Genomic DNA, 19193 nt, shown 5'->3' with positions numbered 1-19193 from the left:
AGAAGCATACAAATCCACAGCTCTCCCTCCACTGGGACGATCTGACCACAGTCTTGTACTCCTCACTACACAGTACAAGCCCCTGGTCCAAAGACAGCCAGCATCCACCATAACAGTGAGGAAGTGGTCACCTGAGGCCGTGGAATCACTGCAGGGCTGTTTTGAGGCCACGCAATGGGACGTTCTCTGTGACCCTCACAATCAGGACATTGATGAGATAAATAGATAGATCTATCTATCTATCTATCTATCTACTATCCGATGTTTTTCTAATAACAAGCCATGGGTTACAAGCAACCTAAAATCCCTCCTGAACCAGAAGAAGAGAGCCTTTAGGACAGGGGACAAGGAGGAGCTAAAGAGGGTGCAAGCAGAGCTCAAAATAAGGATTAAGGAGGCCAAGGACGAGTACAGGGCTAAGCTGGAGGCCAATTTTGAGAAAAACAATGCTCGTGAGGTGTGGAGAGGCCTGAGAAACATCACAGGCTTTAATCAACGCAGCTCGGGAACATCAACATCAACTGAGGGCAGTCATGAATGGGCGAATGAGTTAAACCAGTTCTTTCTAAGATTTGACAATGACTCTCCTTCTGCCCCATTGTCCTCTGCTCTGTCTTCAGCCGCCCTGCACCTTAACACCCCAGCACAACAACAGCCATCATCATTCTCAGCCCATACCTCCACCATACCAAACATTTACACCTGACCTGACATGAATGTTCCTTCCCCCAACCACACTCCGGACCAGTCAAGCAGCAGGGTACCAACTTTTACAGCTGACCAGGTGAAAAAAGAGCTGAAGAAACTCAAGCAGTGTAAAGCGGCTGGACTGGATGGCATTCGGCCTAAGGTATTAAAACTATGTGCTGAGCAGCTGTGTGGAGTCCTTCAGCACATCTTCAACCTGAGCTGCAGCCTTGGAAAGGTCCCACTCGGGTGGAAAACTTCCTGTGTGGTTTTTGTCCCCAAGAAGAAGCAACCAGTGGCGCTAAATGACTACCGTCCTGTTGCTCTCACCTCCCACCTGATGAAGACACTGGAAAGACTGATGCTGGGCCACCTGAGATCACTGGTAGGAGCTGACCTTGACCCCCTGCAGTTTGCATATCAGGATGGCATTGAAGTGGATGACGCTGTTATCTATCTGCTGGACAGAATGTACTCCCATCTAGACACTACAGGCAGCACTGTGAGGATTATGTTTTTTGATTTCTCCAGTGCGTTCAACACCTTACAGCCTGTCTTACTTGGGGAGAAACAATGGCAGATGAAGGTGGATGGGTCTATCATCTCATGGGTAATGGACTACCTGACTGGTCGACCCCAGTTTGTGCGATTGCAGGGCTGTGTTTCAGACATGGCCATGTGCAGTACAGGGGCTCCCCAGGGGACTGTATTAGCACCGTTCCTGTTTAACATCTACACCTCAGATTTCAGATACAACTCTGGCACATGCCATCTGCAGAAATTCTCAGACGACACGGCCATCGTGGGGTGTATCAGGAATGGGCAGGAGGCTGAATACAGGAAGCTGATTTCAGACTTTCCACAAAGTTGAATCAGTTCATCTGGACACAAGTTTGTTGTAGAGATACGTTTCGTCACTCAATCCGAATGACTTCTTCAGTCTGAGCTGGTGTTGAATACCCCGACCTTATATGCAGTTGATTTGCATAACGACTGATCACTGCCCACTGCATAACAATGGAACTGGTGATCAGGTCCATATGAAATTCACAATGACCATTAATTACAATGGTCATTTGTGCCTTTCACACATGATTGGGGTGAAGCTCCAATTACGGCGTTGTAAGATGGTGAGAGATGTACTCTCAGGCCCCCTCCCCGGTTCAGAGATGGTCGTTCCCTCTTCACATAGATGGCCTCTTTGACTCCACGTTCAAACCAGCGTTCCTCCTTGTCAAGGATCTGCACGTCTTCATCATTAAATGAGTGGCCGCTGGCTTGCAGGTGAGTGTAAACCACAGAGTCCTGGCCAGAAGAGGTCGATCTTCTATGTTGGGCCATCTGTTTCGCCAGTGGCTGTTTAGTTTCCCCGATGTACAGTTCCCGACAATCCTCCCGGCACCTAACAGCATATACTACGTTACTCTGTTTGTGTCGAGGAACTCGGTCCTTAAGGTGAACTAATTTCTGGCGTAGCGTGTTCTGGGGTTTGAAAGCAACTGAAACACGATGTTTGGAGAATATCCGTCTCAATTGTTCCGATACTCCCGCCACATACGGAATCACCACTGGTTTGCGCTTAGACCTGTTCTTCTCCTCCCTTCGATCCACTGGAGCTGTGTTTGGGCATTTTTCCGCTTTTACGAATGCCCAGTTTGGATAACCACATTCACCCAGGGCCTTCTTGACATGAGATTTCTCTCTATCCTTGGCCGTAGTGTCTGTGGGGATGCTGTTCGCCCGGTGGTGCAGCGTCCTGATGACTCCTAGTTTGTGCTCCAAAGGATGATGGGAGTCAAACCTTAAGTACTGGTCCGTGTGCATTGGTTTGCGGTAAACATTTACTGTCAACCGTCCCCCATCTTTACTAGCAATTTCACAGTCTAAGAAGGCTAAAACGTTGTCGCTTGCATCCTCCCTTGTGAACTTGATGTGTTTGTCCACAGAGTTGATGTGGTCCGTGAAATGTGGTACTTCCTCTGATTTTATTTTAACCCAGGTGTCGTCCACATATCTGAACCAATGACTCGGTGGTGTCCCTGAGTAGGTCCTTAGTACCTTCTTTTCCACTTCCTCCATGTACAGGTTTGCAACAATAGGTGAGACTGGGGACCCCATAGCACACCCATGTTTCTGTTTGTAGAACTGTCCTCTGTACGAGAAGTAGGTGGACTGAAGACACAGTTCTAGAAGTGTGCACACCTGGTCCGTGGTAAGGGTGGTCCTCGTGCTCCGGGTGGAGTCGCCTTGTAGTTTCCTATGGACCACCTCCACTGCCTCAGCAACCGGAATGCACGTGAAGAGGGATGTAACATCATACGAGACCATTGTTTCCTCCGTCTCAATGATGACGCCCTTCACCTTGTCCACAAAATCCATGGTGTTCTGAATGTGGTGTTCCGTGCTACCTACCAACGGGTTGAGAATCGATGCTAGAAACTTAGAAATGTTGTCACAGAGTTAATCATACAAACAATGGGTCGTAAAGGTACATCCTGTTTGTGTATCTTAGGTAACCCATACAGACTAGGTGTAGCCTCCCCCGGATATAATTTGTAGTACAAAGCCCTGTCAATAGCATTGTTCTGTTCTAAAACTTTCAGACAATCTATCACCTTTTTCTTGTAGCTACTACCTGGATCTCGTTTCAGCAGCTCATAAGTGTTAGTGTCACTAAGTAACAACATCACTTTCTCATGATAGTCTATCTGGTTTAATAGAACAGTACATCTACCTTTGTCAGCAGGAAGTATGATGATGTTATTGTCCTTACTAAGTGTAGTACGTAAGTGCATAACTCTCGTCTCTGCTGATGTTGGATGGCGGTGGCTTTGCATTACTCAGGCAAACTGACACTTTCATCCGCAACTGTTCCACTTCCAGGTCGGAGATGTTGTTGTTGTGGATTGCTGATTCTGTGGCTGTGATCAGTTCCACTAGTGGGACTTGCTTTGGTGTAACAGCGAAATTCAACCCCTTAGCCAAGATGTCGTTCTCCGCTTGTGTGAGTTGTCTGCCCGACAAGGTCTTCACCCACTTGTCCACATCACCAGCGTGTGTTTGCCCTTCATTCCTCTTTCGGCCATCCATGGTCTGTTGGTGTTTCTGTCCTGCAGCAAGCAAGTCAAACTTTTTTCGCTGCCTGGTTTTTGACTTTTCATGTTGTCCTAAACGAGCCTTCTGCGTGAAGTTAATCACCTTATATGCAGTTAATTTGCATAACGACTGATCACTGCCCATTGCATAACAATGGAACTGGTGATCAGGTCCATATGAAATTCACAATGACCATTAATTACAATGATTGGGGTAAAGCTCCAATTACGGCATTGTAAGATGGTGAGAGATTAATGGTCAATTAATTAATGGTCATTGTGTAATTAATGGTCATTGTGAATTTCATATGGACCTGATCACCAGTTCCATTGTTATGCAATGGGCAGTGATCAGTCGTTATGCAAATCAACTGCATATAAGGTCGGGATATTCAACACCAGCTCAGACTGAAGAAGTCATTCGGATTGAGTGACAAAGCGTATCTCTACAACAACCTTGTGTCCAGATGAACTGATTCAACTTTGTGGATTTGTGTACCTGGATTATTGAGCATGCATCAACAGATTTCAGACTTTGTTGACTGGTGTACACTGAACAAACTGCAGCTCAACATCAGTAAGACAAAGGAGATGGTGGTGGACTTCAGGAAACTCAGACCTCGCCTGTCACCAGTCACTGTCAATGGAGCAGAAGTGGAGGTGATTGACACTTATAAGTACCTGGGTATGCACTTGGACAACAAACTGGACTGGAGTTTTAACACCTGTGCAGTGTTCAAGAAAGAACAGAGTAATTTGTACTTTCTGAGGAAACTGAGGTCCTTTGGAGTGTGCACCAAACTCCTATGGACATTCTACCAGTCTGTTGTTGCTAGTGCCTTATTTTAGGCTGTTGTGTGCTGGGGCAACAGCATCAACAAAGGTGCAATGAACAAAATAAACAAACTAATTAAGAAGGCTGGCTCTGTTGTTGGAGTCAAATTAGACAAGAAGCCTCTGGAAGAAGTAGCAAAAAAACGGACACTCAATAAGCTGCTTTCTATTATGGACAAAACATCACACCCCCTGCACACTACAGTGGAGAAACAGAGAAGCACGTTCAGTGGTACAGCTGATACTGATACAGCTGCGCTGTACTAAAGAGCGCCGTGTTAGATCTTTTCTTCCCACTGCAGTAAGACTCTACAATGATTCTCCTCATTCCAGAAACACTACGGATCTCATGCCACCCAAACAGTGTTGATTAATTTTTTGCAGTGCAATATCTTTTTATCTCTTTTAGTGCACTTTTTTGTATTTTGTAAAATAATATATTTATATATTTTTCTCTTAGTGCAATAATACGTATGCTGCTGTTTTTGATAATGTCCTGTCTTTTTGCCTATGCCCTGTTATGTTTAATTGTGTTGTTTTTTGTCTGTCTTCCCTTGTGTAATTTGTACTGTAATTTGTACTGTAATTGTGTAATTTGTAAAGTACTGTGACACTGCAATTTTCTATCGGGATCAATAAAGTGTTATCTTATCGTATCTTATCTTATGTTTTCCACTTTGGTTTCATGCATGACAGGACAGGTAGTTACTGGTTACATGATTCATCAGTTCAAGTTTAACATTATACATCGTCACAACCAATTTTATAGAAATTAAATTATATTGATGATTAGGAGAAACTCAAGTGAACTAATTTCATCTTTAAAAGTTGATTCATTTCTTTTCAGGAGCCTGTAAACACACCACCAGGGAACCTTCTATTTACAGTAGTGAGCTGGTTGGTTCGAACCTGACCAACAAATTACATTCTGAGGAATTTCCTGCTTCACCTTTAACTTTGTGTTCACCTTTCTGAAACTTGTCTTTCATTCCAAATTTTAACGACTTCAGTACAACGTTAAAATGTAAATGTTAAAATTTGGGGTGTAAATATGTTGTGATTTTATGTTTGCTGTGGAAGCGCTTTATCCTGAAATGTTACTAAAATATAAATGTTATAAGAAGGTAAATGAACTATGTGTGTATGTATGTGTGACATCCTACAGTGGAACTGCGACTCTGTCCAGGGTATAGGGGTGAGTAAATAAATAAATGTATAAAGCCTTTCATTCAGGCGAAGTTAGACGCTGCATAAGGGACCTTGGGATGCAGGATGTGTTGGGTGCAGAAAGCGGGACCACATAGGATTTTTGCCGCTTATCGCTAATCAGAAGTGGGTTCAAAGTTCAGGACTTGTTTATTAGTGTTGCTGTATAACAGTGAGTGTAAACTGCAGCACTAAAACCGCTCATTCCGGTTCAAAATGGTAAAAATCTCCGCCTATAGGCTACTGTAACAATTAGCTTAGCTAGTAGCCAAACACTGAGGTTTAATGTTATGGCTGATCGGTGTATATTACATGTGTATTTTTTGTGCTTCAGGTACCAGAAAACAAATGATTGATGATGCCTTGGTTAACATGATTGTGAAGGATATATAATATTGATATAAATCATATATAAGATCAAATTATATGTTGGATCATTTCAGTTATTTCATAATAATTTTATAATTACATTTTTTTATAAAAAAAGAAACGAGACGTTTTTAATGTTGACTTTATTACATGAAAGAAGCTTCACCACAAACTAGGGTACAGTGCACTACTGGGTTTGGCCACATGAGGCGCCACTGTGCAGCATTTTAAAAAGCTTCGAGTAATGAACCCAGTTCAGAACCAGTTTGCAGGAAAGCTTCACTGCTTCAGAACGCTTCGTTTTATCACCACTGGTTTATGTGAAGCGTTTAATTGATTATAAAAAAAAACTTCTCTGTGGTGGACCAGAGCAGTCCAGGTTTGTTATCTGGGACAGTGTAAGTTTTCACAGAGCTGCTCAGGTACACAGTTGGTTCTCTGATCACCAGAACATCACATGTGAAGTCGATAAGATCTTGTGGTCGGACCCAGATAAACACGATTCACCCTAAATGTTTTGCCAGTTACAGGCCTGTTTTTCTTTCTTTTTTTTACAGTATATACAGAATGTGTTGCAGTGCTTTTCATGTAAAATACAGTAAATAAAAATAAACAGTATAACAAAATCATTTTCCATTGTAATGTTTTACTTTATGGTATATACAGTATGTACTGAATTAACATAGATAACTTGTATATTTGTAAAAGTACATGTACACATGAGTACTATGACAACATTTTACAGCAGACTTTTTATCACATTGATGTGTAGTTGTTATGTAGCAAAAACTGTCCATTTGTATGAAGTGTTTGCTTTTTCCAAAAGTGTAAGACGTTTTGCATGTTGTGTGTGTGTGTGTGTGTGTGGCTTTGGCTGCTGTGTGTTAAGTTTTGACAAAAGGAGACATAGTTTCAGAAACTGGGTCTGTAATCATTAGTGGTGTAGAAAACTGTAAAACCATTTCGATTTGCAGAATGGCCTCCTAATTTCTCATTGGTGTTTATGATTTATCATTGATTTATCTACAGCTAATCAGACCTCTCTACACACGTAATAAATGAGCAAATTCGACTGCACCTACTAAATAGCACGTGGAACAGTCGTCTCTTTCCAAGGTTGGGAAGAAAACACAAAGTGTCCTCATGCTTGGTGAAAATTTGACCACATGGACAGATGTGATCCAAGAACCACCAAAAAACAGATCAGCACCTAAATTTAAACCTGAGTGACAAGAACTGGCACCCATATCATTAGGTGTTTGACATCAAGGGTTTACTTCAAACTGCATTGAACCACTGTGTGGGAAGAGCAGTCTACATCCTTCATAAGTACAAACTTTTGCACATTTTATTTGTAACTGTAGCATGTAGAAAAAAGAAACTGGGGCAATAATATACATGTTAAATATTTTATGTTTTTAATAAATAGTGTTTATTAACTGCAGTTTGTCCAACAATTTCTGAGCACATTGTTAGTCAGATCAGTCCTGGCTAATCTTGTTGCAAAGGACCCAGATTGTATTGAATGGTGCTATCTGTGGGTTGGCTGCTGTATCTGTGGGTCTTGATGAGGGTAATGGGTGTGTTGGTTTGGCTGATTGGTTGCAGACAGGCTGATTCCTGAGGAAGGATGAAGGTTCCTGAGGAGGCAGAACAAGTGCAGGTACATCCAGCAAGAGAAACTTCTATACGTCTTTATGGTTATTATATTTCTTCAAGGTCGTCCTGATTTATTATGAAGCATTACAAAGGGAAACATTAATGCTGTTCAGGACTTTGTAATGTGAAGTTATTGTACATTTTAAAAGTTTTAATGATTATCATAGCTGCTCCTCTCCATAATACATCTATTCTACACATTAACTGAATTCTCTACTGACTGAAGCTCATCTTGAATTGATCAAAAGACAGAGGAAAATCATGATCAGGTCAGATGAGTCCACAGTTCAGCTCGTTTCAAAATAAAACAGACGTTAAAATAACCATGCCAAAAATAAAAATGACCATTGACCAATTACTTTATCATCTGTCGGGGTATAGGGGAGCATCAGTTACCACAGCATGGATGACTTGTGTATGTATGAATATGAATTCAAAATGTGTTTTCATTTAAAAAATACAATTAAGTTTAAGTGAAAATCTTTTTTTTGTAAGTTTAATAAAGATTCAGAACAATGAACAAATCAGATTCATGTTTTTATTCCATTTAAAACCAACTTTTTTGAAAACTGGGTAAAAATAATTATAACAAGATCTGTTTTGGCACTTGGTCACAAAAGCAATTTTATTTACCTATAAAACACCTTCAGATAATCAATAATCACATTTACAACTTAATTTCACCTCTTTATGTACATTAACATACAAAATACAAATAAAAAATACAATTGGAATAATAATATATTGAGCTTAGATGTCACAATATCATATAGAAAATATGTAAATACACACTTATATCATCCTTTTTACTAGGGCTGTCACGCAATTAAAATTTTTAATCGAGATTAATCGTGATTAAAGAACCAAATTAATCTCAATTAATCGCAAACTAATAACTAAGCAAAATTTGAACAGTTATGCACATTTTTATTGCAATAACATGTTTACCAATAAAAACATTCATAAAATTATGATAAAATGATTAAATCTAAATTATTTTTAGAAAGCCAGCCAATGCCTATATAGAGTTGTTAACAGCTCCCATCTTTTAGCCAGTTATTTAAAATGAGTCTGTTCACATTATCTGGTAAAAGTGAGGATCTTTTCCTGTTAATAATCCTGCCACTGAAAACAGCCGCTCATAATATGAACCATTTCTAGATGCAGCACCAGTGGTGTAACTAGGAGCTCAGGGGCCCCAGTGCAAAAAAAAATTTGGGCCCCCTCAACAAATTGCATATGCTGACAGCTCATCAGAATGAATTAAAAGTCACTCAGAAGTTACACTTCAAGTCCAAATTCCTGCCTCTGGTATTTTTAATGCACAGTTTTAGTAATTTTAATTTTACTTAATGAAAATATCGACCTGGCGAGTGCAGCCAATTGGGGGGGGGGGGGGGGGGGGGGGGGGGCAATGAGGTGAGTGGTTGAGTTCATGTCGTGGAGGAACCCCTTTTCCCGCCATGGGCCCCGGTGTACCGATGACAATGTTGCTTTGTTAAAGCAGCGCAAATGACCACAGAGACACAAACAGCCCAATAAAAATTGTTTGATTAAAAATGTTAATCTCGATTAAATTTTTTAATCGCGATTAAAATTTGAACGCGTTAATTGCGTTAATTAACGACAGCCCTACTTTTTATACTTTAATACTTTTTTATACACAATAAAGTTATTTACAATTACTGTATATACAGTGTTTGTTCTTACTCCTGGTACCATTTTAAACAACATTAAAGTAAAAAAAAACACTTTAAGCTCTTAATAATGTCACAGTAAGTGGTTAAGGTGCATTTTGTAATACTTAAATTTAAGTCGTCCTTTTATTTAATTTTGTATAATAAAAAATCTAAACAATAGTACAGAGGTTTTTAAGGTAGTATGAGGTGATGAGTTACTTAGACTAGAATTTGTTTACAACTTAGTAATCGATATTAGCGAGCCAATATTTATTATCCCAGGTTGGGGTCAAAATATATTTTAGAAATATATCATAAATTTTTGCACTACTTGATGTGTATTCGCTGATTGTCACCTTGTATTCCCAGTACTTGGACTGTTGTAATGTAATAGCGCACATTTTTCTTTTCTTCCTGGAATAAAATATCTGCATCTTTAATAAGATCACAAAAGACCACAAGCTCACTAAAAAAAAAAGGAGACAAATTAATGCTACCGATCAAAACATCACTGTATAGATGTATAATAGTGTACATAAAAATGTAAATAAATCAAAAACATCACAAACGCAACTGAGCCACGTTCTTCATTTTGTTGTGAATCATTGGCCGACCCTAGACACTATATATAGTACCTATGTACAGCATTATTTCATTTTAAGTTCATTAATTACATTATTTATTAAAACGCTTAAATAGAAGTGAATATAAGTGAATTTGTTATTGGCTTAAATTTAAATTGAAAACACGACAAAAATAATATAAATTTTTTTTGCAAACAAAAATGTCCATGAACGATGTGACTGTCTGACTCATCACACATCACAACACATTTTGTACTGTGTATCACAGTTGCAGCTTTTATGTTTGTAGATATTAATTCTTGATGCACAGTACAAGTCTTAATTTAAACTTGTTCATGCATCAACAGACTTTTTACTGACTTTGATTTGTTAATTTATTCCTGATCTTATGTGGTAATATTTATCAGCAAAGCAAGCCGGATTTTAACACGATGACATCTGAGGTGCAGGAGCTACTAGATTCATATTTTCTTGATTTTGTACCGTTAAGTCCTGTGTTAAAGACAAAAAATAAAGCTTGTTTTGTAGAGCAGTGTTCCCCAACCTTTACTGCACCACAGGCCGATTTCATATAAGATACAATTTTACGGACTGGTGGGGGCGGGAGGATTTAAAAAAGAATAACAGTACTGCTCACAAATAGCTTTTTCGACGTCTTGAACATTTTGTCTAACCGATTGCGAGTGTAACCGAGCGTCTTTAGAGTTTGAACTGAACAGGTAGGTCATCCAGGTACTTTTCATGTACTGTTTAATGAATACTACGTATTTGGACACACTATTTGCTCTCGAGTACTGTTCAGTATGGAAGTATGTGATTTTGGACACAGCCTCAGTCAGCGCACTACACCACAGAAAAGTCTGTTACACTAACGTAAGTACCGTATGATTGCTAGGACCGCCTCATATTGCGCCTCATATTTTATACGTTACATGAATGTAAAATGTTAAATCGTTAAACACAAACCTTAAATTTTTTACTTTTACAGCAAATCTCATACTACCTGGGAAACTGCTCATTACACGGTCCTTGGTGCGATTTTTACGGCCGTGAATTAGGTTGGGCCTTACTCATAATATACAGAAATAATGTGTACTTTAAAGTTTGTAATTTGTAAAACATCTTACTTCTGGTGACTCTGTCGGCTGATGTGCAGGAGCTACCAGATTCGTATGTTCCTGATTTTGTACCGATAAGTCCGGTGTTATAGACAAGATATGAACTGTGGAGTAATTTGTGGAGTAATTTACCAGTATTTAAACATTTTAACTGGTGAAACCTCTTACCTGAAGCGACAGCTGAGATGGAGGAGCCTTCCTTTGTTTCCTTTCATTTCTGTATGAAGAGATAAAAGCATTTGTTTTTGTGATGTAAGAGAAAAGCTACCTGTACCTGTTTAAGTTCCACATGGTCTGTGTGTTTCTTATGGTACAAAAATAACTGAATTCAGTTTCTTTTCTCTTAAATGTGATTTATTGACTTACCTTTTTACAACTAAAGATGCAAGATTCTCTTTATTTTAAACAGATAACAGCAAACGGCAAGGACACTTTCACATGGTAGAACCACAACTGACAGATCCTTCACATTTCTTTCACCACTTCCTAATGATTATAAAAAGAATTAATTCATGTATGTGGTAAAACTAATGAAATACATTTTATTACTTAATTCAGTAATTAATTCTATATTTGTGTGGTTATTAAAATTTGTTTGTCTGACTAGAAATCCTTCAGGTTGGTGGATCAGTTACTGAAGTAACTGTTATGTGATGATGTGTTATTATGTGGTGAGGTGATGTTATGTGATTAGGTGCTGTTACGTGATGAGGTGATGTTATGGTGCTGTTATGTGATGAGGTGTTGTTATGGTGCTGTTATGTGATGAGGTGATGTTATGGTGCTGTTATGTGATGTTATGTGATGAGGTGCTGTTATGTGATGAGGTGTTCTTATGTGATCAGATGATGTTATGTGATGAGGTGATGTTATGTGATGAGGTGATGTTATGTGATGAGGTGGTGTTATGTGATAAGGAGCTGTTATGTGATGAGGTGCTGTTATGTGATGAGGTGTTCTTATGTGATCAGATGATGTTATGTGATGAGGTGATGTTATGTGATGAGGTGCTGTTATGTGATAAGGAGCTGTTATGTGATGAGGTGCTGTTATGTGATGAGGTGTTCTTATGTGATCAGATGATGTTATGTGATGAGGTGATGTTATGTGATGAGGTGATGTTATGTGATGAGGTGATGTTATGTGATGAGGTGATGTTATGTGATGAGGTGGTGTTATGTGATAAGGAGCTGTTATGTGATGAGGTGCTGTTATGTGATGAGGTGTTCTTATGTGATCAGATGATGTTATGTGATGAGCTGTTATGTGATCTGGTGCTATTATGAGATTAAGTGTTGTTATGTGATGTGGAGCTGTTATGTGATGAGGAGCTGTTATGTGATAAGGAGCTGTTATGTGATGAGATCACAAATATGTAACATTGGATCATTTTTCTCAATAAATAAATGACCAAGTATAATATTTTTGTCTCATTTGTTTAACTGGGTTCTCTTTATCTACTTTTAGGACTTGTGTGAAAATCTGATGATGTTTTAGGTCTTATTTACGCAGAAATATAGAAGATTCTAAAGGGTTCACAAACTTTCAAGCACCACTGTATGTGATGAGGTGTTATGTGATGAGGTGCTGCTATGTGATGAGCTGTTATGTGATGATGTGTTATGTGATGAGTGTTATGTGATGAGGTGTTATGTGATGAGTTGATGTTATGTGATGAGAGTTACTGTATGTGATTTTATTGCTGTAGATTTTACTCACGTGATTTTAGGATCAGCTCGACTAACAAAGCAACAGTGTTCACAATAATCAGAGTCACTGCACCAAACATGTACACAAACTTACGATCTGTAATGAGACAGGACGATTAATTATTTATATAAAAAAAAATTAACATTGATTTAATTTATCAAATTAATAATGAAATGCAAAATATAATGAACTATTTACAAACCAACAGTTTTTTAATGGTGTTGCTTTATATTTAACAAATCAGACTGTAAGATCCCACAATTCTCCGGTTTTGCTTCCTGATGATTGTTTTTACCTGTTACTCTTTGTTAATCTTGTTTCCTCTTCATTTGTATTTAGGGAATTAAAGATCCCACTTTTTTCTACTTATAACACAATGCAGATATCAGAGGTCACACATCCACACATTTACATTTTCTGCATTTAGCAGATTTTTTATCCAAAGTACCGTGACATTATATTGTCTAAGCCAGCCTTTCTCAACCGGGGTGCCGCAGCACCCTGGGGTGCCGTCTGGCTTCGTCAGGGGTGCCGTCAAAAATATTCTGACGTTACTGATACTATGAAATAAATTCATAAAAAAGTCAACTTATCATGAAAATGTAGACCATTAGCCGCCTCAAACATCAAAATTTGTCTCACACGCCCCTTTCCCCATGCTACAACGTCAACGCGGGTTGCGTGCGTTGCCTATAGTGATGGGTCGTTCGCCAACAATCCGATTCTATTGAACGGCTCTTTAAAATGAACAAAAGGAACTGAGTCGCGCCTCTGGGAGCCGTTATAATATATATTTATATTTCTGTGCAGTTCTTATCGCCTATAATTGAACCATTCCGCTTCCATCAGTAGAGGGAATTAATCAGTCATAATAAGAGCTGTTTATTGTCGAAATTTAAATCACTTTCAGTATCGCGGAGAGAGCAAGAGACACACACACACACACACACACACAGAGGGAGAGCTCATTACCTCATTAATGTAAATATTATAATTTTTATTGTTATTATTTTGCACTGTTTTTATTAATGTTTTATTCTATTTTATATTTTTGCACATGTAACTGTTTTGTATATATTTGTTCTTTTTTATTGTTATTTTAATTATTTCTCTGTAACTTGCTTTGGCAATATGAATGTCCTTATTTGTCATGCCAATAAAGCTTCTTTTGAGTTTGAGTTTGAGAGCCGTAACCGAGCAAACCATGCAGACAATGAGCAGTGCTAGTGGTATAATGACAAATAATTGAGAAATAAACTATAAACTTGTTTAATGATGTTAAATCTGATTGGTACGATGGATGATTAGTACGAGGGATGCAGAGTGTAAGTTTTTTAATACATTTTAGACTGGGGTGACTTGAGATTTTGAATACTTTTAAAGGGTGCCGTGACTGAAAAAAGGTTGAGAAACACTGGTCTAAGCAATTGAGGGTTAAGGGCCTTGCTCAAGAGCCCAACAGTGGCAACCTGGCAGTGGTGTGGCCAGTGACCTTTTGATTACTAGTTCAGTGCCTTAACAGCTAGGCTACAACTGCAACACTGGGCCCCACACACCCCCAACTGACATGTCTGACAACTGTCTTGTTCCTAGGACTCTGACATCTTCAGTAATAGATTTAACTTCTCTCACACTCAGTGACTGTTATTATCACTTTTATTTTTACACACAGTTCACTATAATATATCACTATAATAATAATATCACTATAATATATTTGCTATAATCTATGTTTTATATTCTTTTCCTCACTTGATATTCAATCCTGTGTACACTTTTGGACTTGCCCCCTTCATTTTTGTAGGTCTAAAAATGCCTTGTATTTATTGTTTGTATTTAATAGTGTTGTGTTGTTTGCACTTGTGTTCTGTGTTGCACTCTGGTCCTGGAGAAACATTGTTTTGTTTCATAGCTGAAATGACAATAAAACCTCCTGAATCTTAAATCTCAGTATCAGCCAATATCAATCTGATACAATCAACCTTACAATAGCAGTAAGCAGAAGAAAGCTTTTATTCATTTATACACTACAGTATAATGTAAACGGCTTGTGACTATAACAGCCTACGCTCTTGTAGAAAGGCTTTGTAGATGCACATCTTTTAGCATTTATGCTCTGAGCTGTAGGAAGGAAGATTACTGTTCTGGGTGTAACTGCTGTTCTTTCATTTTTCAGGTCGTCCTGCAATTCTTTTTGAATGATTTTTAGCTTCTCTCTCACCTCCATCAATCTTAGTCTAAATACATGCTGTAAAATCCTGTGGTTTAACCTGTCCAGGGAGGATTTGTGGTTTCCTCTTTCCACTTTAGGATTATTGAATCATTTGTACTGACAGGGATGTTAAAGGTGTTTATTGTAGATCTGGAGCTGTAGCTTAGCTTAGCTTCTTTACCTTTCCCACAATTACAATCCTATCAGCCGTTAGCAGCATCTTTTATAATAAAAACAGCTGCCGTTATGCATGAGAGCATTTTTTTTATTTAGTTATTTTTTAGATATTTATTCATAAGGTCCTTTATTTACTTCACTAGCAGATCGAGCAGCATCTGGTTGAGTTTGCACTAGAGAAAGTGTTTGTATTACAGCTGTTGTATGTAGATGGAAATATTACTGGCTGAAATAATACTGGAAATAATAGTGGTTATTATTAAGTAATTATTAAATATAATTGTCTCTGTTTACTTAGTTAATCTTACTGTAATTAATTAAGTTTTTCCTCTCCTGATGTATCTAAAACCAACAGCTAACACACAAACATAGCTTTACCTGCAATTACATAGCAATTTTATTTAAAATTGAAGCTGTTAAATGCAGCTTATTTTTAACTATTTGTCAAAACTTCACTACATAAACAATAAAGGTTAAATACCTGATAAATGGATGGGCAGGCTAAATCGTTCCATCAGACTCAAAATGTAGAGATATACAGTCATACAAATCAGTGCATCACGTTCTGTAAAATATGTAAAAATACAAGAACATTCTTACAGAGATTTAATAATCAAAACATCTATCAGAAATCTGTTGATTTAATCATCAGGTCAATTAGCTATAAATGTGAAAATAAATCTATCTATCTCTCTCTGTCTGTCTGTCTATCTAAACCCATAATAATATCATTGTTGTAGTACATTTGATTTACAGATAAGCCATTTGCTTTTGAGTAGAGAGAGAGAGAGAGAGAGAGAGATAGACGACTTTCAGAAGGAGACAGAAGGAAGTGAACCTAGCACTTTGTTGTGCCACTGGTAGAAGAAATAAATTATGAAAAGTATGTCAAACATTACTGGACAGAACCCAATGCTACAAGCTACAATACTGGAGAAGATAATCTTTGGGTGATGTTTCACACCTATTACCTAAAACAACTGAAGTGGGTTCTGGTGAAGTGCTTGTAATTTCTCCCAGGCCAGACTGAGCCAGACTGCATCTTTTTAAACATGAATGGACAATAACCTGATTACTTTAAAGTTATTATAAGCATTTTGCTGATGTTGTTTTAACTTATTACATTTACACAGTTTGTCATTTATCAAGTGACCCATGTTTATTATTAATTCATTATTATTTTTGTTTATCATTCCATTCCATTATCCTTTACATTACATTTATCATTTACTTTTATTATTGGAGCTATGCTATTGGAGTTTGGAGACCTGTGATGGATTGGACTAAAGTTTAAATCATTGTTATATATCACTAAAATTCTGAGCAGCTACAAGGCAAACTATGTCTGGTTATCTGTATATAAGGAGTTGGGTGTAGGATGACAGTCTGATTATGATGTGCAGAGATTTCACAGCTGCATATTGACATGTGGGCTTGGTGTATGATGAAAAACATTGAGAAAAAGAGTTTTAATAAAAATAAATAATTGTAGAGATGAGTTTAAAAGTCTAAAATCCTTTCTATGATACTTTGGGTCTCACAGTCTTGGGCCTTGTAGAAGATTATAATGTGCCATCGTATTTACTAAAACACCTGCAAGATTAGATTGTGCCAACAAGATCACTGTATTTTTTATTTAAAAAAAAACATTGAAACAACTGTTGGTTGAAAATAAGAGTGTTTGTGGGTCAGAGATGATTGTTTTATGAATATAATGATATTGTGAATTTCCCCACTGTGGGATGAATAAAGGATTTATTATCTCATCATATCTTATCTCATCTCCAAATTTAAAGATGGGATGCAAAAGAAAGGTGGTGTAATTAACTTCCCTGCATAGAAAAAGGTATAAAATAAATGTTCAGTGAATTTTTTACTTTGCACATTATTCAGATTGATGCCCTGATGTGAATCTGATGTGATCTGAAATAAAACTTTATAAAGCTTTTTTCTCTTTTATCTCTGAGGTTTTTCTTTAATAGTTTTTGTATCAGTTTAATAGTGGTGGTGTAAGAGATTAGTCTCTTTTGAACAGGACATGTACCCGACACAGACACAATGGCTTTGTGTGGACGTGACACTGACATATAAGAGAAGATAATCCTTTATTAGTCCCACAGTGGGGAAATTCTCAAAATGGATCTTTGTTGTCTGCAGTAATGAGCATGGTGAGCTGTGTATCCAGTGAAGTCCAACAATAGCTGTGCTCGCTAACACACCTTAGTCTCTTGCATGCCTGTATAAACCAGACTGTTAATTAACACTTGGCATGAGGTTGTCTATTAGGTCCTAATTCTTAAAGTCAAGTGGTTATTATTTACGACTGAAGTATAAAGAATAAAGGGAAATTATGTGAAATTATTTTTTGTTCACCATTTTCATTTTTTTTTTTTATTGTGATGTTTTACACTCATCATGTGACTCATACAAGTTTTTGACGTTCGGAGTTTTTGTTTTTTTGAGTTTTTGATTTTTTAAAAAATATATTTTACCCATTTATTCATCTTTTATGTTTAATTCTATTTTATTCATTATACACTCAGTTTTAACTGCAAGTTATTCAGTCAACTATTTACCCTCATTGGTTTTTACAATATATATCACTCATGGTTAACCAATTATGAAGATATTTAACTTAAGCATGTGCCAGTGTTATGGTCTGTATTTGTCTAATATTTATTCCAAAGGGTTTTATTAAGGTGGAAAATGATGATTATGATGCACTCAGTTAATTATTATATTTACTCAAGTATTTGATGATCATTCACTCAATGTATTACTCACATTTGTTCTACTTACTCTTTTATTATATTTACTCACAATATTTAAATGTTTTTGACACAACACTGTCTGTAAAAATCCACCTCTGGCTGATGTAAAAAAAACAGCCAACCTCACGTCATTAAAAAGGTTCTAGTCAGCGAGCCTCCCTCTCCAGCATGTGAGAGGTACAAATGGAAAATTACTAAATAGGAAAAAATGTCTATCCCAATTTATTACAAAAACAGTAAAACTATAGAAATGATTGATTTATAATGAAGCAAACTTAGACTACAGGAAAAGTATTCGATTACAAAAGCAAAAGGTGTGAGTTTATTTACAAAACTTTTAACAACTTTAAATGTTTTGTTACTATTTAGTAAAGCATTTACTATAGAGCAGGGGTCAGCAACCTATGGCACACGTGCCAAAGCTGGCACTTGAAGCACGTTTGTGTGGCACTCTCTTTGGTAAGAATAAAAAATGCATTTCATGCTCAGGGTTGCGCATTATTAGTTGGATCCGTCCTTACACCCTATGCCATATGCTCACTCACGACACCTTGATTAACCTTAACAACCATAAATTACTCCACCCTAACCGCCTCCACCTATGGCCAGTTAAGGTTGAGTAATTTATGCTAGTTAAGGTTAATCAAGGTGTCAGAAGTGAGTCAGCTTTTGAGTTTTGTGCAAAATGTGGTATAGCATGACTATATAAAAGTGGATGTTTGTTCAATTCAACAAGACCTGAAGTGTGCGCTGCCATTTTGAGACAAAGCACCAAAGCTCATTTAACCCTTTGATGCACTAGCTAAGCAAACCCCTTCTAATGCACAACATGGGTGGAAAATGACCCATATTCATCCATTCAAGAACATTTTCATATGCACATTATTCAGTTATTCATGTATTTACTGTCTTAGCTAATAAAAGCTATCTACTGTATACTAGAATATGTAAACAGCTTGCAAGCAAATAGTATTGGACATATTCAAGATTCAAGAGCCTAATCTTTGGTTGTCTTTCAAAAGATCAGTAAATATGTTTTTGACTACAAACACTTACAAATGTCAGCAGTTCCTGTCAAATTCCATAGTAAAC

At 37.5% G+C, this 19193-nt stretch overlaps 1 pseudogene; it reads right to left on the bottom strand.

Annotated features, from left to right (window-relative positions):
- Nucleotides 1-1785: 1785 nt before the first annotated feature.
- On the bottom strand, nt 1786-3777 carry LOC134322122 (uncharacterized; annotated as a pseudogene).
- Between the last annotated feature and the right edge of the window lie 15416 nt (nt 3778-19193).

This window comes from Trichomycterus rosablanca, chromosome 10, assembly GCF_030014385.1.
Source record: "Trichomycterus rosablanca isolate fTriRos1 chromosome 10, fTriRos1.hap1, whole genome shotgun sequence".
Classification (NCBI taxonomy): Eukaryota; Metazoa; Chordata; class Actinopteri; order Siluriformes; family Trichomycteridae; genus Trichomycterus; species Trichomycterus rosablanca.
The sequence above is the reverse complement of the archived record's forward strand: the minus strand, read 5'-3'. Positions and strand labels throughout refer to the sequence as shown.